General features: G+C 47.3%; 1 long non-coding RNA gene across 1 annotated transcript; it reads left to right on the top strand.

Annotated features, from left to right (window-relative positions):
• The first annotated feature begins 17027 nt into the window (after nucleotides 1-17027).
• LOC140421668 (uncharacterized) lies at nucleotides 17028-21779 on the top strand. Its single transcript, XR_011946975.1, has 3 exons — nucleotides 17028-17138; nucleotides 20258-20382; nucleotides 20781-21779. It is a non-coding gene; the product is annotated as an uncharacterized lncRNA (long non-coding RNA).
• Nucleotides 21780-22647: the final 868 nt, after the last annotated feature.

The following is a 22647-nucleotide window of genomic DNA, read 5'->3' as shown; positions in this document are numbered from 1 at the left end:
CAGCAGAATCCAATCCCTGTAATCAGTTGCAAACTTGTTGGTGTCTCAGAAAGAGCGATGAATTACTAAATCCCTTCGCACATTGAGGGCAGGTGAATGGCCTCTCCCCAGTATGAACTCCCTGGTGTGACTGCAGATGGCATAACCAAGTGAATTGTGCAAATAGATGTGAACGGGTGTGAGATAATGGGGATTATGGAGACATGGCTGCAGGATGACCAGGGATGGGAACTGAATATATTCAGTATTTAGGAAGGAGAGACAAAAAGGAAAAGGCAGTGGAGTGGCAGTGCTGGTTAAAGAGGAAATTAATGCAATAGTGAGGAAGGATATTAGCTCTGACAATGTGCAATCTGTATGGGTAGAGCTGAGAAACACCAAGGGGCAAAATAATAAGTGGGCATCGTATACAGACCCCAAACTGCAGTGGTGATGTTGGGAATGGCACAAAACAGGAAATTAGGCTGATTGTTAAAGTTTCTATAGGTATATGACGAGGAAAGGATTGGTGAAGACAAACGTAGCTTCCTTAGTCAGAAACAGGGGAATGTATAATAGGGGACAAAGAAATGGGTGAGCAAATAAATACATATTTTGGTTCTGTCTTCAGAAATGTGGACACAAATCAGACACAGAAATGTTGGGGACGCAGGATTTAGTGAGAGGGAGGAACTGAAGGAGATCAATATTAGTAGCGAAGTGGTGTTGGGGAAATTGATGGGATTGAAGGCTGATAAATCCCCAGGGCCTGATAATCTGCAACTCAAAGTACTTAAAGAAGTGACTCTCTGTGGTAGTCTGTGTAGAGATATTACGGTACCTGGTAATGCTGGAACACCATTGGTAGATATTGTATGTTTCTTATTGGTCAAGCTGTATGGTAGTTCTGCCCTGCAAGGCGGGGTATAAGAGCCCGTGCCGCCCCAGCAGCATTCTTTCTGTACCTGAGCTGCTGGGGGAAACATCTAGCTTATTAAAGCCTTCAGTTGGACTCCAACCTTGCTTTCGTGGTGATTGATCGTGCATCACTTTAATAAGGTAGATTTAAAAGGATGGAGCTCCGAATCAAGCCGGAGTGTCTGCAACTTAGCCCCCACGTGGCAAACTCCGCAGCAACCGTCAAGCACTGGCTGGCGTGTTTTAACGGATATCTCGGAACAGCCGAAAACACACCCACGGGAGAACAGAAATTGCAAATCCTGCACTCAAGGGTGAGCCCAGAAATTTACACCCTCATCGAGGCCACGGACGACTTTGATGCTGCATTGGAGCTGCTAAAAGGACATTATATTCGCCGGGTAAACCAGGTCTACGCCCGACATCTGCGAGCAACGAGGCAACAAATCCCTGGGGAAATCACTGGAAGAATTCTACAGTGTGCTCCTGGTGTTGGGGAGAACCTGCAGCTGCCCGCAAGTTTCGGCGAGCGACCACACAGAACTTTTGATCCGGGACGCTTTCGTTGCAGGTATGCTGTCCTCCCAAATCCGCCAGCAATTGCTGGAGAAAGACACCCGAGACCTCAATGAGGCACAGGCCATTGCAGGCTCCCTGGATGTGGCTTCCTGAATCGACCGCGCTTACGTCCCCGACCATGTGGCAGCCCCCTGGGCAGCGTGGAACCCCCCACCCACCGTGGCCGACCCCGAGACATTTCCCAACCCCCCCACAAGCTTGTGCTGCAAGGCGGCCTGGCAACCCCGGGGGGCCCCGCTGCTACTTTTGCGGGCAGGCCATGCACCCCTGGCAGCGCTGTCCGGCCCGCGCATCCACCTGCAAGGGATGCGGTAAAAAGGGCCACTTCCTGGTGGTATGCCAGGCCCGGACGGTCGCTGCAGTCTCCGGTGGCGATTGCGGACCGCCACCACAACCCTCTCCACAGTCCCCATGCGGCCAGCGAGCGCCACCATCTTCCTCCTCCAGGGCCACATGCGGCCCCCGGGTGCCGCCATCTTGTCCTGCGGACGCCACGTGCGATGGATGGGCACCGCCATTTTGTGCCTGGCACCCGCCGCAGCCCCACGCACACCCCAGCCACCAGTCCCACCCTCCCGCTCACAGGTGCCCCCGTCCCAGGAGGATCGGTCCTTCCGCCGGCCCTGTCAAGCCCCCCCGCCCACAGACGCACCCCGCAGACGCTCCCTTCTCAGGTCAACCCGTTTCCCCACCAGCGCCGTCTAAGGGTGTTGAAGCTGCCACAGAGATCGAGGCTATGCTCCCAAAGTCACAGACGCCCGAGCCTCCCGAGCCTCCACCGGCATCAGCACCAGAGCTTCAACGATCACAGAGGACAACCAGGGCCCCCGATCGACTGATTGCTTCATTTTAAAGTTTATATAGTTAATTGTGAATCTGTAAATAGTTACGACAATAAGACAAAAACGCTGTATGGAGGTATTACGGTACCTCCATAATAACTATAACTTCTACCACGTTACCATGTTGTAATATCAGGCCACCACCCCCGCCGGACTCTTTTTTAACAGGGGGTGAATGTGGTAGTCTGTGTAGAGGTATTACGGTTCTTGGTAATGCTGGAACACCATTGGTAGATATTGTATGTTTCCTATTGGTCAAGCAGTATGGTAGCTTCGCCCCGAAAGGCTAGGTATAAGAGCCCGTGCCGCCCAGCAGCCTTCTTTCTGTACCTGTGCTGCTGGGGGAAACACCTAGCTTATTAAAGCCTTCAGTTGGACTACAACCTCGTTTTAGTGGTCATTGATCGTGCATCACTCTCGAAATAGTGGATGCATTGGTGGTCACCTTCAAGGACTTTATACACTCTGGAACAAATCCTGCAGATTGGAGGGTGCCTTATGTAGTTCCCCTATTTAAAAAAATAGAGAGAAAACAGGGAATTATAGACCAGTAAGCCTGACATCGGTAGTGGGGAAAAGTCTCAAATCCATTGTCAAAGATTTTGTAGCAAAGCACTTATAATAATAATCTTTATTGCCACAAGTAGGCTTACATTAACACTGCAATGAAGTTCCTGTGAAAAGCCCTGAGTCGTCACACTCCGACGTCTGTTCAGGTTCACAGAGGGAGAATTCAGAATGTCCAAATCATATAACAGCACGTCTTTTGAGATTTCTGGGAGGAAACCAGAGGGGCCGGAGGAACGCACACACACACACACGGAGAGAACATGCAGACTCCGCACAGACAGTGACCCAAGCCAGGAATCGAACCTTGGACCCTGGCGCTGTAAAGCAACAGTGCAGCCCCACAAAACATAGAAAGCAGTGACAGGATCGGACAGAGTCAGCATGGATTTATGAAGGGGAAATCATGCTTGACAAATCTACTGGAATTCTTCGAGGGTGTAACTGGTAGAGTTAACGAGGAGGAGCCAGTGGATGTGGTATATTTGGACTTTCAGATGGCTTTTGGCCCGCATGAGAGATTAGTGTGTAAAATAAAAGCACATGGAATTAGGCGCAGTGTGTTGATATGGATTTTAAAAAACTGGTTGGCAGACAGGAAACAAAGAGTAGGAATTAATGGTCTTTTTCAAATTGGCAGGCAGTGACTAGTGGGGTACCGCAGGGATCGGTGCTCGGACCCCAGATATTCACAAGATATATTAATGATTTTTAAAAAATTTAAAGTACCCAATTCCTTTTTTCTAATTAAGGGGCAATTTAGTGTGGCCAATTCATCGACCCTGCACATCTTTGGGTTATGGGGTTGAGATCCACGGAGACACAGGGAGAACTTGTCTCCACACAGACAGTGATCCGGGGTAGAATTGAACACTGATCCTCAGTGCCGTGAGGCAGCAGTGCTAACCACTGTGCCACCCGATATATTAACTATTTAGATGAGGGAACAAAATGAGAAGGCAGACTATTATCTGAACGGCCATAGATTAGGAGAGGGGACTATGCAACGAGACCTGGATATCCTCGTACACCAGTCACTGAAGGTACACATGCAGCTACAGCAGGCGGTAAAGAAGGTAAATGCTATGCTAGCCTTCACCGCGAGCGGATTAGAGTACAGGAGCAGGAATATCTTGCTGCAAATATACAGGATCTTGGCGAGACCATACCTGGAATATTGTGTGCAGTTTTGGTCTCCTTATCTGAGGAATTATGTTCTTGCTCCAGAGGGAGTGCAGCGAAGGTTTACCAGACTGATTCCTGGGATGGTGGGACTGACGTATGAGAGAGTGAATCAGTTGGGATTGTATTCGCTGGAGTTCAGAAGAATGGGGGATCTCATAGAAACCTATAATATTCCAACAGGACTTGGCAGGGTAGATGCAGGATAAATTTTCCCGATGGTGGGAGTGCACAGAACGAGAGGTCGCAGTCTGAGGACAGACCATTTAGACAGAGATCAGGAGAAATTTCTTCAACCAGAGAGTGGTGAGCTTGTGGAATTTGTTACTGGAGGAAATAGTTGAGGCCAATACACTGTATGTTTTCAAGAAGCAGTTAGATACAGCACTTAGGGCGAAGGGGATCAAAGGATATGGAGGGGAAAGCGGGATTAGGCTATGGAGTTGGATGATAAGCCATGATCATAATGAATGTCAGAGCAGGTGCCAAGGGCCAAACGATCTCTTCCTGCTCCTATTTTCGATGTTTCTATGTAATCCCTTCCCACACTAAGAGCAGGTGAATGGCCTCTCCCCAGTGCGAACTCGCTGATGTGTCTGCAGACTGGATGACTGTGTGAATCCATTCCCACACTGAGAGCAGGTGAATGGCCTCTCCCCAGTGTGAATTTGTTGGTGTGTCTGCAGACTGGATGACTGAGTGAATCCCTTCCCACACTGAGAGCAGGTGAACGGCCTCTCCCCAGTGTGAACCTGCTGGTGTCTCAGCAAGGTGAATGAATCAATGAATCCCTTCCCACACTGAGAACAGGTGAACGGTCTCTCCGCAGTGTGAACTCGCTGGTGTGTCCGCAGGGTGGATAACTGAGTAAATCCCTTCCCACACTGAGAGCAGGTGAATGGTCTATCGCCAGTGTGAACTCGCTGGTGTGTCCGCAGGGTGGATAACTGAATGAATCCCTTCCCACACTGAGAGCAGGTGAATGGCCTCTCCCCAGTGTGAACTCGCAGATGTTTCCGCAGGGTGGATGAATCAATGAATGCCTTCCCACACTGAGAGCAGCTGAATGGCCTCTCCCCAGTGTGACTGCGGCGATGAATCTCCAGCACAGATGGGGCTCCGAATCCCTTCCCACAGTCCCCACATTTCCACGGCTTCTCCATGTTTTGGGTCTCCTGGTGTCTCTCCAGATTGGACAATCAGTGGAAGCCTCGTCTACACACAGAACATGTGCACTGTCTCTCCTCACTGTGAACGGTGTGATGTTTTTTCAGGCTGCGTAACTGGTTTAAGCTCTTTGCACAGTCAGTTAGGGTCTGGTTTAGCACAGGGCTAAATCGCTGGTTTTGAAGGCAGGCCAGCAGCACGGTTCAATTCCCGTACCAGCCTCCCCGAAAAGGCGCCAGAATGTGGCGACTAAGGGCTTTTCACAGTAACTTCATTTGAAGCCTACTTGTGACAATAAGCGATTTTCATTTTCATTTCACTGGAACACTCTCACTCGGGTGTGTTGTTTGGGTCTCGGTGCTTTTCCAATTACATGCACGTTTAAAATCTTTTGAAGCCGACAGATCGGACAAACATTTCTCCTTCTCGCCGATGATATTCAGAGCCCGATGATATTCAGATCAGAAGGAATCGAGTGAGTTTGTCACATCGAGACGTGATGTTTGAGATTTCTGTCTATAATTCCTCCACTTCCAATATCCTTTAAATACAATTTACAGAAGTCATCAGTTAGTACAGGATAGAAATTCAGAAGACAATTCTATTTCAATCGAACATTATTTACTCTCTTGTTCTCAAAAAGCTCTAAATCTCCATCTCACACACTCTCCCTCCATTCTCACTCTGCTGTATCTAATATTCACCCTCCCAATTCTCCTGAAGGTGCTGATTCATGTGGATTGACAGATCCAAGCTCAGCTCACTGCTCCCTGACCAGGACACAGAGATTAGAATAGGAGCAAGAGTAGCCATTCAGCCCACCGAGTCTGCTCAACCATTCAATGAGATCCTTGGCCGATCGATCGCAACACCATTTTCCCCACACAATCCCCATATCCCTCGACATCTTCAATATCTAGAAACCAATCAATATTTGCCTTGAACATACCTGATGACTGAGGCTCCACATTCCTCTGGAGTCGAGAATTCCAAAGCTTCACCACATCCTCGAGTGAATAAATCCCTCCTCATATCAGCATTCTCTCTATTTTCCTACCTGATCCCCATTACCCTTAACTCCATTGTCAATAAAATATCTGTCAACCTTGTGCTTGAATATATTCAATGACCCCCAGATACAACTGGTCCCTGTGGAAGAGAAATCCAAAGACTAACAACCCTCTGAGGGAAGAGATGACTGGAAATCTATAACCTAGTCACAGTCCTTTATTACAAGATGAGAAATAATAAATTTACTTTATTACAAACTGTAAATAACATATCTAATCTGGACCATGCAACAAAACTAGACATATCTCTGTCCATTATTAATTTCATTGCCCTGAAATGTCAGCCATCTCCTGGGGAACCCACCCCTTTAATTGTCAACATTAGGAAAGAGACAATCCTTTTTTGAAATAAATTTAGAGTAACCAATTATTTTTTTTTGCAATTAAGGTGCAATTTAGCATGGCCAATCCACCTACCCTGCACATCTTTGGGTTGTGGAGCTGAGATCCACGCAGACACAGGGAGAATGTGCAAACTCCACATGGACAGTGACCCAGGGCCGGGATCGAACCCGGGTCCTTGGCCCTGTGAGGCAGCAGTGCTTCACCATGCTTTTTGTCAAATAAATGCGTCAACCTGTTCAGGCAGTGTTTTTCAAACTTTTTTTCCGGGTACCCATTTTTAATCAACCGGCCAACCTTCGGGACCCAACCCGGCCGACCTTCGCGACCCACCATTTTCCCTTACCTTGTTTGCAGCTGACAAAAGGGAGGAATCGCAATCGCGTCAAGCCCGTGATGTCAATGTTCAGGGGGTGTGACCTACTCTCTGCCTCCCTTCAGACATGAAGAATACATAGAATTTAAAAAAAAAATCTTCTGCATCTTTGATTGCGCAAATTCGCTGGCAACAGACGGCTTTTTTTTTTACAAGTTTGGGGCGGGGGGGGGGGGGGGGGGGGGGGTTATTTGATAAGGTTTCACAGGAAAAAAATGCAGAAACTGAAAATGTTTTCATCCTCTAGAAATTGGAGTTATCACATTTCGCCCAAACATTACAATTAAATATTAAAAAATAAAAGACACTTAAAAATCAATCAATTAATTGATAAAGCTTCCAAATACAACCTGCAGGCACTTGGAATGTTTAAAATCAAGATTAAAAACGCTGACATTCTTGGTTGAAGTTACAGCTGCGGTGAAACCATCGTTGGATCATTCGCCATTCTTGGAGAAAGAGACTTCCACTTCATCATGTAGCCACTTCCAGAATACAAAATGGACACTCGCAAAGAACATAGGGAACTGTGGACAATACTAGAAAACAAGTAGACACAGAGCCTGAATGCATATTTGGGAAACAGCTCCCAGACGGGATTGAAACTATGGGTCGATTAGCATATTGTTGGCCCATCTCCGGGAAACAAAGGAATGACACTCAGGTAACCGATACTATTACAGACATCCTGGTGCCAGTTCCCCAACCAAAAAGCATAAACAAAGCAAGGCCAACAGCCACCTAAGACACGCCCAGCCATCAGGGCACCCACCAATTCATTTGTCAAGATCGATAACAGTGATCGATAAGCGGCGCAATTAATTGGGACTAAGTTTAAGGCAATGAATTCCACAGACCCACCACTCTCTGGCTGAAGAAATTTCTCCTCATCTCTGTTCTAAAGTGACTCCCTTTTATTCTAAGGCTGTGCCCCCGGGTCCTAGTCTCCCCTGCTAATGGAAACAACTTCCCTACATCCACCCTATCGAAGCCATTCATTATCTTGTAAGTTTCTATTAGATCTCCCCTCAACCTCCTAAACTCCAATTAATATAATCCCAGGATCCTCAGACGTTCATTGTATGTTAGGCCTACCATTCCTGGGATCATCCGTGTGAATCTCCGCTGGACCCGCTCCAGTGCCAGTATGTCCTTCCTGAGGTGTGGGGCCCAAAATTGCTCACAGTATTCTAAATGGGGCCTAACCAATGCTTTATAAAGCTTCAGAAGTACATCCCTGCTTTTGTATTCCAAGCCTCTTGAGATGAAAGACAACATTGCATTTGCTCTCTTAATTACAGTCTCAACCTGCAAGTTTACCTTTAGAGAATCCTGGACCAGGACTCCCAAATCCCTTTGTACTTCAGCATTATGAATTTTGTCACCTTTTAGAAAATAGCCCATGACTCTATTCTTTTTTCCAAAGTGCAAGACCTCGCACTTGCCCACGTTGAATTTCATCAGCCATTTCTTGGACCACTCTCCTAAACTGTCTAAATCTTTCTGCAGCCTCCCCACCTCCTCCATACTACCTGCCCCTCCACCTATCGTTGTATCATCGGCAAACGTAGCCAGAATGCCCCCAGTCCCGTCACCTAGATCGTTAATAGATAAAGAGAACAGCTGTGGCCCCAACACTGAACCCTGCGGGACACCACTCGTCACCGGTTGCCATTCCGAAAAAGAATCTTTTATCCCAACTCTCTGCCTTCTGCCTGACAGCCAATCGTCAATCCATGTTAGTACCTTGCCTCGAATACCAAGGGCCCTTATTTTACTCAGCAGTCTCCCGTGAGGCACCTTATCAAAGACCTTTTGGAAGTCAAGATAGATAACATCCATTGGCTCTCCTTGGTCTAACCTATTTGTTATCTCTTCAAAGAACTCGAACAGGTTTGTCAGGCACGACCTCCCCTTACTAAATCCATGCTGACTTGTCCTAATCTGACCCTGCACTTCCAAGAATTTAGAAATCTCATCCTTAACAATGGATTCTAGAATCTTGCCAACAACCGAGGTTAGGCTAATTGGCCTATCATTTTCCATCTTTTTCCTTGTTCCCTTCTTGAATAGGGGGGTTACAACAGCGATTTTCCAATCCTCTGAGACTTTCCCTGACTCCAGTGACTTTTGAAAGATCATAACTAACGCCTCCACTATTTCTTCAGCTATCTGCTTTAGAACTCTAGGATGTAGCCCACTCTCCTAAACTGTCTAAATCTTTCTGCAGCCTCCCCACCTCCTCCATACTACCTGCCCCTCCACCTATCTTTGTATCATCGGCAAACTTAGCCAGAATGCCCCCAGTCCCGTCATCTAGATCGTTAATATATAAAGAGAACAGCTGTGGCCCCAACACTGAACCCTGCGGGACACCACTCGTCACCAGTTGCCATTCCGAAAAAGAATCTTTTATCCCAACTCTCTGCCTTCTGCCTGACAGCCAATCGTCAATCCATGTTAGTACCTTGCCTCGAATACCAAGGGCCCTTATTTTACTCAGCAGTCTCCCGTGAGGCACCTTATCAAAGGCCTTTTGGAAGTCAAGATAGATAACATAGGTAAGTGTTTTTAAAGGAAAAACTTACCTCCCAGAAATCACTTGCGCACCGCTCCCGCCGAAGTCCCAAGGCCTGCTCCTGTGAAGGCAAGTGTTTTTAAAGGAAAACTTACCTCCCAGAAATCACTTGCGCACCGCTCCCGCCGAAATCCCAAGGCCTGCTCCTGTGAAGGTAAGTGTTTTTAAAGGAAAAACTTACCTCCCAGAAATCACTTGCACATCGCTCCCGCCGAAATCCAAAGGCCTGCTCCTGTGAGGGTAAGTGTTTTAAAGGAAAAACTTACCTCCCATAAATCACTTGCGCACCGCTCCCGCCGAACCCCCACGAGAGAATCGCTCTCTTTGAATTGGCTCTCGAAGCGGAGAGACCCTTCCACCAGCATCACCAGAAGCAACTCAGTTCAAGGTCAACGCTCGCTATCAGACGGACGACCTTAGCTGTTCTCCTGTATACCTTCGAACCCAACAGCCTCAGATCCGAACAACAGCCATTGTTCCTCTGACTAAGTGGGCACCCGAAGTTAAGTATAGGCGTTAGCATTAGAGATAGTTTAGTTGGTAGTACTGTTGTGCGTGAGTAGATCTTACTGTGCGTGTAAATAAATTATTAAAAGTTGGCTGCTGCGGCTGTTGCACACGGATTTGCGTGTTTGGGAGCGCCGTGACGGATGGCTCCGCGGCCCTCACGACACCTGCCCACAACCCACCCGCGGGTCGCGCCCCCGACTTTGACAATGCCTGTGTTAAGGAGACGGGTGGGGAGTTGGAAACACTTTGTGGAACCGTGAACCTTCACATAATTTTTTTTCTCCCAATTAAGGGGCGATTTACCGTGGTTCCAGGTTGGGCTCAAATCATCAATGAGGACTCTGATCTCTGGCAAGGAAGGAAACCCTGGCAGGTGGGCGGGGAAGATTCACAAACACCCGCTGGAGGCCCCAAAACCTCAATAAGACCCATTGATTTTATTGTCAGTCTGCAGACAGGAGAACTGAACCCAGGCAGAGGAGAGGGAGGGAGAAAACTGCGAGTGAGGAAAGAGATGGGGAGATGGGTTTGGATTTCAGCCCAGGGAGGAGGGAGAGTGTGTGGGACGTGGCAAAATGTTCCAGAGAAACTAGAATTGTCTGTTCAGAATTTCTATCCTGGACTGACAGTGATGGCTGTAATTTTTTATTTTAAATTATTACAAAATTCTTATTACCCCAATTAAAGAGTAATTTTAGCATGGCCAATTCACCTACCTTGCACATCTTTTTTGGATTGTGGGGGTGAGACCCGCGCAGACATGGGGAGACTGTGCAAACTCCATACGGACAGTGAGCCAGGGCCGGGATCTAACCCGGGTCCTCGTCTAACCACTGCCCCTAGTGATGACTTTTGTAAACTCCTTTTACAGGATATTACAAGTGGAGGATTTACAGATGGAAACTCAAATCAAACTTCACATCAAGATTTAACAGTCACTCCATTCATCAGGACCTGAATATCATTGGCCTGTGAATGTGGAAGAAGAAATGTTTGTCTGTTCTGTCTGTAGGAAAAGGTTTTCAAGATCAGTGTGACTGCAAAAATACCCGATACACACGCGACTCGAGTGAGTGTTCCAGTGAACTGACTGTGGAAAGAGCTTTAACCAGTCACACAGTCTGAAAAAACATTACACCATTCACAGCGGGGAGAGACCGTGCACATGCTCTCTGTGGGGACAAGACATAAACTGATCGTCAACGTGGAGAGGGACAAGGACACCAGCAGCTTGCTGAAACCATGGAAATGTGGGGACTGTAGGAAGGGATTCAGATCCCCATGTGAGCTGGGGACTCATCACCGTAGTCACACCGGCGACAGACCATTCACCTGTTCTAAGTGTGGGAAGGGATTCACTCAGTTATCCGAGTGAGGATTCACCAAGATGTGGGAGCCGGCTGGTGAGGAAGCTTCAGGCTGCTCTGTGTAAGATAGGAGTTTGATTCGGGATGGTATACCCGCAAAGCTGCAGCTCGCATAGGACTTCCATTTTGAGACACTGGAGGAGGAGAACATCGTAAAACATGGACTGGAGTCCAGTTATCTGTATTGGACAAGATCTACGTTTCCTATGCGATGGGATGGGTGTTGTGATTTCCTCTATATAGTTTTGATATTTTCTGATAAAATCTGTTTTTCTGTTTGGGGTGAAGGGAGATTTTCTTTATGAAGCACAATGTAGACATATAGGGGTGGGAGGGAGACGGGTTAGCTACCTGATGACTAAAGAACTGTTTTTGTTTTACTCTGAGTGTATGGGTACGTGTGTGGCAGCCATCTTGGGTGGACTCTTGGCCTGTACAAAAGATAAAGAAAAGCTGTTCAATAGCAGATTATAAAAGGATTATGGGACACAGATTTATGATTGTGAGCAAGATCTACAGGGGAGGTTTTACACAGTGAGTGGTAATGATCTGAACTCAATGTTTACACACAAAGGTCGATAATCTCCAGGTCCGAATGGTGTTGTCAGAATTTGATGTAAGGATTGGTTGTGAGTTTCCTGTCTGCAAACCCCGTTCTAAGCCCCTCTGAAAGAAGTTTACAAAGGCATCACTGTCAGTCCAGAAATGAAATTCAGGAAAGATAAATATTTCTCCTGGTTTGAGTTTGCGGTGTGTAAATCCTCCCCTACTAATCCCCTGTAAAAGGAGTTTCCAACATTAATCACTGTCAGACCAGGATAGAAATTCACAACATTCTCCCCTCCTGCTTCCTGGTCCAGGATGACCGCTCACCCCCCCCTGCTGCACACTGTCCCTCTTGTCCTCAGCAGTCCCTTGATTTGAGGGTGTTGTCTACTCAGGGTTGGGAGTTTCTGCCTTGGGTCTTCATGTGACTGAACAGAGCTGCAGAGCTTTGGACACATGGGACAGAAGGTCCAATGAATCTTAGAATTTACAGTGCAGAAGGAGGCCATTCGGCCCATCGAGTCTGCACCGGCCCTTGGAAAGAGCACTCCATTTAAATACACACTTCCCAACCTATCCCCTCAACCCAGTAACCCCACCCAAACCATTTTGACATTAAGGGCAATTTAGCATGGCCACTCCACCTAACCTGCACATCTTTGGACTGTGGGAGGAAACCGGAGCACCCGGAGGAAACACACGGAGACAGTGAAATGAGAGTGAAATCCAGAGAGCAGGATTGGCTTCCTTTTCTTTCCACCTCTACCACCGCTTTGCATCATCAATAAGACATTGGGACTCAAAGACTAATCCAGTTTGATGGACAAGTTGTCTCCATTCTGAACAATGGGGAACAAGCTCCTCCCACTCATTGAAACATCGCCCCGACAAAGATGACAATCGCGCATGCGCCCTGATGCACATCCAATAAAGATGGCGGTCGTTACCCCGAGCCGAATTTGAGGAGCTGCAGCCCCGCTCGGTACAAACTGGGTCCCGTCAATATTTCCGCGGGTCGCGGCTTACAACAGCTTTATACAACGTTTCCGCCCACCGCCGCGATCTCTCGCTCCCTACATGTTGTTAAACGCCACTTACCAATTTCGGATCTCAAGAAGACGCCCTTCTGCTTTGTCATTACCCACACTGCGCATGCTTCAATCACAGCGGACCCCGCCCCTCAATCTTTCCGATTGTTTGGAGGACCAGCCGCTCCCGGTCGGTCCTCCAGACCCGCCCCCCTCTTCCTATTGGTCGGGAGCTGCCGTCAATCACCCGGACATTGTGACGGTTACAGATCATGAGAGCGGCCACAGGCTCAGGCTGATTCGCTGATTGTCCAATAATAACAGTGAGAGTCTCAGTGGGACAATCAGACAATAATAGTGGAGATGGGGCCCAGAGGAGAAACAGCAAAGGATTCACTCACTTTGAGAGTAACAAACACAGTGCCTGTTCCCATAATAAGAGTCAGGCTGCAGTGTGTGAGTGAACATATCATTGGATCCAATGTAGAATCATGGAATCCCCTCAGTGCAGAAGGAGGCCATTCGGCCCAGTGAGTCTGTAGCAACCCCCTGAAAGCGCAACCAACCTTCGCGAATTCCCCACCCTATCCCCACAACCCCTCCCAGTGACAATTTAACACAGCCAATCCATGTAACCTGCACATCTGTGGACTGTGGGAGAAAACCAGAGCATCCGGAGGAAATCTATGCAGACACAAAGAATGTACAAACTCCACATAGAGAGTGACCCAAGATCAGAATGAATCATAGAATCTACAGTGCAGAAGGAGACCATTCGGCCCATCGAATCTGCACTGGCATTACCTGATCTGGCCAACTCACTGAAATGTGGTTAATTCTGAATTGCCTCGCAAGCCACTCAGTTTAAGGGCAATTAGGAATGGGCAACCAAGCTGGTTTGCCCGTGACACTCACATCCCATAAAGAATAGAGAAAATCAAAGGGCTGTTTCCAGTGCCGGTTTCAAAGGAATCAGTACTGGCCCTTCACTCCTGGTTTACATCATTGATTTGAGAGTAAATGTGGGAACATGAATAAGATGTTTACCTGTGACACAAAAATGGTTAAACACTTGATAGTGAGGAAGAAAGCTGGAGGGAAAACAAGGCAAAGGATTACATGATAAATGGCAGGACAGGACTAGTTAGGCCAGAGCTAGATTCCTGTACACAGGAAGATTGCACTCGAGAGAGTAGAACAAAGAAAAGTACAGAACAGGAACAGGCCTTTCGGCCCGCCAAGCCTGTGCCTGTCCGTCTAAACTAAAATCTTCTACACTTCCTGGATCCGTATCCCTCTCTTCCCATCCTATTCATGTATTTGTCAAGATGCCCCTTAAATATCCCTGCTTCCACCACCTCCTCCGGCAGCGAGTTCCAGGCACCCAATACCCTCTGTGTAAAAAAAACTTGCCTCGTACATCTCCTCTAAACCTTGCCCCTCGCACCTTAAACCTGTGCCCCCTAGTAATTGACTCCTCTACCCTGGGAAAAAGCCTCTGACTATCCACTCTGTCTATGCCCCTCATAATTTTGTAGACCTCTATCAGGCCACCCCTCAACCTCCGTCATTCCAGCGAGAACAAACCGAGTTTATTCAACCGCTCCTCATAGCTAATGTTCTCCCCATACCAGGCAACATCCTGGTAAATCTCTTCTGCACCCTCTCTAAAGCTTCCACTTCCTTCTGGTAGTGTGGCGACCAGAATTGAACACTATACTCCAAGTGTAGCCTAAATAAGGTTCTATACAGCTGCAACATGATTTGCCAATTCCTATACTCAATGCCCCGGCCAATGAAGGCAGTCCAGAGGGGATTTACGAACATCAGCCAGAAATTGACAATGTTTGCTCTGAGGAAAGTTTGGATAAACTGGGGCTGTTTTCTTTTGAACATAAAAGACTGAAGAGAGACCACAATGAAATTATGAAAAGCAGCCTGGCTAGCTCAGTCGGCAGAGCATGGGAGTCTTAATCCCAGGGCCGTGGGTTCAAGACCCACTCTGCGCGCTTCAGCTTCTTTAATCAGAGAACATGGAGCGGAACTGTTTTATGGGTGGCACAGTGGCACAGTGGTTAGCACTGATGCTTCACAGCACCAGGATCCCGCGATTCAATTCCCACTTGGCACACTATGTGCGGAGCCTGCACGTTCACCAGTGTCTGTATGGGTTTCCTCCCACAAGTCCCAAAAGACGTGCTTGTTAGGTGAATTGGACATTCTGAATTCTCCCTCTGCGTACCCGAATAGGTGCCAGAGTGTTACTACTAGGGGATTTTCACAGTAACTTAATTGCTGTGTTAATGTAAGCCTACTTGTGACAATAATAAAGATTATTCTAAATGTATAAAATTCTGGGGGATCATGGTGGCACAGTGACTCTGTGCCTGTGTGCTGGGGACCCGGGTTCGATCCTGGCCCCGGGTCACAGTCTGTAAGGTGTTTGCACATTCTCCTATTGTCTGTGTGGGTTTCACCCCCACAACCCAAATTTGGGGCAGCATGGTAGCATTGTGGATAGCACAATTGCTTCACAGCTCCAGGGTCCCAGGTTCGATTCCGGCTTGGGTCACTGTCTGTGCGGAGTCTGCACATCCTCCCGGTGTGTGCGTGGGTTTCCTCCGGGTGCTCCGGTTTCCTCCCACAGTCCAAAGATGTGCAGGTTAGGTGGATTGGCCATGTCAAATTGCCCTTAGTGTTGGGTGGGGTTACTGGGTTATGGGGATAGGGTGGAGGTGTTGACCTTGGGTAGGGTGCTCTTTCCAAGAGCCGGTGCAGACTCGATGGGCCGAATGGCCTCCTTCTGCACTGTAAATTCTATGACTATGTACAGGGTAGGTGGCTTGGCCAAATTAAATTGCCCCTTAATTGGAAAAATATATAAATTTATATATTTTTAAATTTCTGAGGGATCTAAATAGATTGGATAGGAAGGTCCAATTCCCTTTGGTTGAGGGATACATATAAAAGGGGGCAGAGATTTAGGGAAGGACTAGGAGGTTTAGAGGGTGGTGAAGATCTGTGACATGCTGCCGGAAATGATGGCAGAACCCCTCATAACATTTATAAAGTATTCAGATAGACATTTGAATTGATGTAACTTAAAAAGCTACATACCACAATCTGGACATTGAGATTAGGCTGACTACCTATTTTGTAGCCACGATGAGCTGAATGAAATGCAATAGGAACAACAAACTTTAATAAAATCCGGGATAGTAACTCACTACTAACAAGGTCAGCAGTTTGCCCAGTTTAGCTGCCAAGTATGCTAATGCGGTAATTTTAAAATTTACCTGCATACATAAGAGTACAACAGCAAATTATTTAACTTCTCCAATGTGATCGGTGTAATTAGTCTCAAATTTAACCTGCAATGGTCATTATAAGTTTCCCAGTCACTCTGATATCTGAAATCTTTATCCACGGACAGAACAGACAAACCATTTTACCTCCCAATGATATTCAGGTCCTAATGAATCGAGTAAGTCTGTCAGATGATGATGTGATGTTTGGTTTGAAGTGCCCGTTGGCAAATCCTCCTCTTCCTGAAGGAGTTTCCAAAGGAATTTCACTCTCAGTCCAGGAGAGAAATTCACAAGATTCTCTCTTCCGGCTTCCGGGTCCAGGACGGCCGCACATGCGCCCTGCAGTACCTGAGAAAGAGGCGGCCGCGCAGGCGCCCTGCTGCACCTGAGACAGGGGGCGGCCGCGCAGGCGCCCTGCGGCATATCGACCCCGAAACAGATGACAGTCGTCAACAGGGACCGTTCAGAGAGAAAAACACCGATGCGGCCGCCCCATTCGGTACAAACACCGAACTGTATCAAACGTGCCTGAACCAATTTATCACCCCTAGGAACGTAACAGAATAATGGCGGATAAGCCTACCAGGAATGCCCGGCGCGGATGAATACGCCCTATCTCCATCACAGGAGCCAGAACGCGCAGGCGTCCGAATGTCCCGCCCCCGGAAGTCGCCTCTCTGTGGAGCATGCGCGGTGCTGCTCCGGGCTGAGCGCAGCCGCAGTGAGAGTGAGTGCGGCTCCCAGAGGCTGAATGAGATCCGCAGCGAGCGGGGACAATGGTGAGAACCCAAACCCCCCAATAAGACCCATTGGTTTGATTGTCAGTCTGCAGACAGGAGCTGGAGAACTGAACCCAGGCAGAGGAGAGGGAGGGAGAAAAGCAAAGAGATGGTGAGATGGGTTTGGATTTCAGCCCAGGGAGAGTGTGTGGGACGGGGATTTACAGCTTTAGGGGACCAAAAGAGAGAAACTAGAATTGTCAGTTCAGAATTTCTACCCTGGATTGACAGCGATGGCTTTTGTAAACTCCTTTTACAGGATATTGGAAGTGGAGGATTGGCCGACAGAAAACTCAAACCAAACATCACATCGAAATCTGACAGTCACTCAATTGATTAAGAGCTCAATATCTTCTTTCTTTGAATTTGGAAGGAGAAGTGTTTGTTCTGTTTCAGCAGTGTGACTGCAAAAGCACCGAGACCCACCCCCAATGAGAGTTTTCCAGTCCACTGACTGTGGAGAGAGTTTTAACCAGTCACACAGCCTCAAAAAAAGTATCATATCATTCACTGCAGGGAGAAATTAAACGCTTGTTTGTGTGTGGACATAGCTTCAACCGGGAGAGACATAAAGACCTCTCACCATGGAAAAATTGTGGAAATGTGCGGACTGTGGGAAGGGATTCAGTTACGATTTTTCACAGTGTTCAGCAAAGGTTTATACCAACAAATAGGAAGGACGGTAGAAGGAGGGAAAATTGACCGTGGATATCTAAGGAAATAAGGGAGAGTATCAAATTGAAGGAAAAAGCATACAAAGTAGCAACGATTAGTGGGAGACTAGAGGTCTCGGAAATCTTTAGGGGGCAACAGAAAGCTACTAAAAAAGCTATAAAGAGTAAGATAGATTATGAGAGTAAACTTGCTCAGAATATAAAAACAGATAGTAAAAGTTTCTACAAATATATAAAACAAAAAAGAGTGGCTAAGGTAAATATTGGTCCTTTAGAGGATGAGAAGGGAGATTTAATAATGGGGGATGAGGAAATGGCTGAATAACTGAACAGGTTTTTTGGGCGGTCTTCACAGAGGTAGAGATGGGCAAGCTAATGGGACTAAAGGTAGACAAGTCTCCTGGCCCTGATGGAATGCATCCCAGAGTGCTAAAAGAGATGGCTAGGGAAATTCCAAATGCACTAGTGATAATTTACCAAAATTCACTAGACTCTGGGGTGGTCCCGGCGAATTGGAAATTAGCAAACGTGACACCACTGTTTAAAAAAGGAGGTAGGCAGAAAGCGTGTAATTATAGGCTAGTGAACTTAACTTCGGTAGTAGGGAAGATGCTGGAATCTATCATCAAGGAAGAAATAGCGAGGCATCTGGATGGAAATTGTCCCATTGGGCAGATGCAGCATGGGTTCATAAAGGGCAGGTCGTGCCTAACTAATTTAGTGGAATTTTTTGAGGACATTAGCAGTGCGGTAGATAACGGGGAGCATTATACATTCATCCCCCACCATCTGGTCTGCGAAATCCTACAAACTGTCTTGGCTTGGTACAATTCACACCTCTTTAACCTGGGGTTACCCCATCTCTGGATCTGTAAAGATTTAATCACCTGCTAATGCTCGCATTCCAAGCATTGTTTGGCATCTTTGAATTTGTCTATATATGTGTTTCTGGAACAGACCTCTTCATTCACCTGAGGAAGGAGCAGCGCTCCGAAAGCTAGTGACATCGACACAAACCTGTTGGACTTTAACCTGGTGTTGTACGACTTCGTACTGTGCTCACCCCAGTCCAACGCTGGCATCTCCACATCATGGCCATCTTTATTGGAATGAGTGTGCACCATGGCGCATGCGTGGTCGCCATCTTTGTCGGGGGCAACGTTTCGATGAGTGGGAGGAGCTTGTTACCCATTGTTCAGAATGCAGCCAACTTGTCCATCAAACTGTTATCACCCTTTGAGTCCCAATGTCTGAATGATGGGGCGGTGGATTGATGGAAAGAAAGGGAAATACATCCTCCTCTCCTGATCCCAATACCTGATGGTCTCAACATCTGTGGTTCTGTCCACCCATGGCAAAAACTCAAGACCCTGAGTAGACGTCATCCTCAAATGAGGGACTGCTGATGACGACGAGGGGCAAAGTATAAGCGTGGAGAGGGCAGTACAGTGGTTAGCACTGGGACTACCGCGCTGAGGACCCGGGTTTGAATCTTGGCCCTGGGTCACTGTCCGTGTGGAGTTTGCAAATTATCCCTGTGTCTGCGTGAGTTTCACCCTCATGTGCAAGGTTGGTGGATTGACCACACTAAATTGTCCTTTAATTGGAAAAAGTGAATTGGGTACTCTAGTTAGTTAAAAAAAATTATTGGACAGTCAGCCTGAGCCTGTGGCGGCTCTCACCATCTGGAACTATCACAATGTCCAGGTGATTGACAGCGGCTCCGGACCAATAAGAAGAGGAGTAGCGGGACTGGAGGACCGACCAAGCGCAGCTGGTCCTCCAACCAATCGGAGTGAATGAAGGGCGGGGCCAGGCTGTGATTAAAGCTGCGCAGTATCAGTAATTGCCCCTTAATTGGAAATAAATAAATACAAAATAAATAAATGGGTACACTAAGTTTTTTTAAAAAGTTTAGCGGGGAGCATGAACTGGACTAGGGAGCAGGAGAAGGGAATGTTGGGAATTTCTATCCTAGACTGACAATCATAGAATCCCGACAGTGCATAAGGAGGCCATTCAGCCCATCAAGTCTGCACAGATCCTCTGAAAGAACACCCTACCTAAGCCCCCGCCCTGTTCCCGTAACCCCACCTGACAAACATATCTTTGGGCATAAGGGGCAATTTAACACGGCCAATCCACCTTTGGACTGTGGGAGGAAATTGGAGCAGCCCGAAGAAATCAACACAAACAGGGGCAGACAGTGACCCACACAGACTGCGACCCAAAAGGCCGGAATTGAATCCAGGTTCCTGGTGCTGTGAGGCAGCAGTGTTAATCGCTGTGCCACCGTGCCGCCCCACACAACGGTGGATTTGGGAAACTCCTTTTACAGGAAGTTAGAAAGGGAGAATTTACGCACGACAAACCCAAACCACAAATTTATTTTCTGAATTCCATTTTTGGATTGACATTGATACCTTTTGTAAATTTCATTTTCAGGGTATAAGAAGAGGATTTACAGACCGGAACCTTGAGCAAACTCTTATATCACAATGTGACAGCTTCACTCGATTCATCAGGAAGTGAACATTATCGTCCTTTAAACGCAAGTGTTTGCGTTTCAGGTCATTACCATTCACTGTGTTTACACACTCTCTCTCACACACACACACCCTCTTTCAGTCTCTGCCTCTCTCCCAAATGCTCTCCGTCCCGCACCCTCTCTCCCGTACCCTCTCTCTCTCTTGCATCCTCTCTCTCGCTCGCACCCTCACATACTCCCCTTCTCACACAACTCCCCCTCTCTCACACACACCCCCTCTCTCACACACACTCTCCCTCTCTCCTCCCAAAGAGGTGAACCAGTTGTTTTTTATGACAACCCAGCAGTTTTCGTGGTCACCTTTTCCCAGTGCCGGCCCCACAAATGTCCAGATTCATTCAGCTCAATTTCACAACCTGTCTTTGTGTTTTTGTGCGTTCTCTCTCACACCCTATTTTCTGTTTTGAATCAATTTCGCAGAGTATTAGAAGTGAAGGAACTTCAGTCAGGAAATTCAAACTGAACATCACATCAAGATCTACACTCACCAAAACGTTTGTAATATAAGCATCATGGGAGTTTGAAGATGGAAGGAAGATGCACCGTTCACAGAGGGGAGAAACCGTACTCGCGTTCTCTGTGTGTGGACAAGGCTTCAGTCGATCATCTGGCCTTTCGAAACATAAATGCAGTCACACCGGGGAAAAACCTGGGAATGTGGGGATTGTGGGAAGGGATTTGATTATCCATCCAAGTTGAAAATCCATCAGCGCATTCACACTGGGGAGAGACCGTTCACCTGCTTCGAGTGCGGGAAGGGATTCATACACACATACCACTTGCAGACACACCAACACGTTCATGCTGGGGAGAGGCCATTCACCTGTTCGCAGTGTGGGAAAGGATTTGCTCATTCCTCCAATCTGCTGAGACACCAGCGAGTTCACACTGGGGAGAGACCATTTAAATGTCCAGACTGCGAGAAGTGTTATAAGAGTTCTTGGGAACTGATGTCCCATCAACGTGTTCACACCGAGGAGGCCGTTCAGGTGCTTTCACTGTGGGACTGGGTACAGGCAATCATCTGACCTCTCTGTACATCAGCGGGTTAGCACTGGGGAGAGACCATTTAAATGTCCAGACTGTGAGAAGTGTTATAAAAGTTCTGGGGAACTGATATCTCATCACCGTGTTCACACTGATGAGAGGCCGTTCAGGCGATCATCTGACCTCACTGTACACCAGCGAGTTCACACTGGAGAGAAGCCGTTCACCTGCTCTGAGTGTGGGAGGGGATTCACTCAGTTATCCAACCTGCTGATGCACCAGCAAGTTCACAAGTAACTTCAGTGATTGGAGCTCGCTGTTAATCACATCCTGGACTGGAACATGTTCATTGGGGTCAGTTCCTGCTGATGTTCATAAACTCTAATCCAGTTACAAGGAATTAAATTCTGAATAAAAATCAAGTCAAATCAATTTGAGTTAAACAAAGTGTGTTGTATCTTTTTAATATCGCTAACACAAGTTAGTTCCTTTTGAAGGTCTCCTCCCCATCTCCTCCATCCTCACCTCCAATAACAAGTGTGAGGCGCTCTCACAGCTTCTTTGTCACTAAGGTTAAGACAATCCGATCAGCTGCCTCTGCTGCTTTCCTCCACTAACCTACCGGACGAAACTGTCTCTAAAGCCCATTTTTGTCCAAGTTCTGAACTTGCATCTTTCTCCATTTTCTCTCCCGTCAGAATTCACCTTGTCCATGAGACCCCCGTTCTGCTCGATTGATAATTCCCATAAACTGCTGACATCCCAACTTCTCCATGTGAGCTGATATTTTGAACAGCTCTCACTCTCTGCTGGTACTGTCTCTCTCAGCATTGAATCCACTGTCATCACCCATCCTAAAAAAAACACTTGTTCCTCCCACCTTTACAAACTACTTCTCCATCTCCAAACTCCCTTTCCTCTCCAGTCCTTGTACTCGGTTTCCCCCAAGGATCTACCCTCAGTCCCTCCTATTTCCCATCTACAAGCTGCCACTAGGTGACATCATCCAAAAGCACCGCGTTAGTTTTCACATGTACACTGACAACACCCAGCTCTGCCTCACCACCATCCCTCTCCATTCCTCCACTGTGACTAAATTATCAAACTGCTTATCCCACATCCAATACTAGATGAAAGGTTTTCCTCCAATTAAAAATCAGGAAGACCAAAGCCGTTGTCTTCAGTCACCATTAGAAATTCCATTCCCTAACTCCCGAGTCCATCCCTCTCCCTGGGAACTGTCTGAGGCTGAACCACACTCTGCACAATCTCCATATCAGATTAAAATGAAATTGCTTAT

The sequence above is a fragment of the Scyliorhinus torazame genome, chromosome 5 (assembly GCF_047496885.1).
Source record: "Scyliorhinus torazame isolate Kashiwa2021f chromosome 5, sScyTor2.1, whole genome shotgun sequence".
NCBI lineage: Eukaryota > Metazoa > Chordata > Chondrichthyes > Carcharhiniformes > Scyliorhinidae > Scyliorhinus > Scyliorhinus torazame.
Note: the sequence above shows the minus strand (reverse complement) of the source record. Positions and strands in the feature narration are given on the sequence as shown.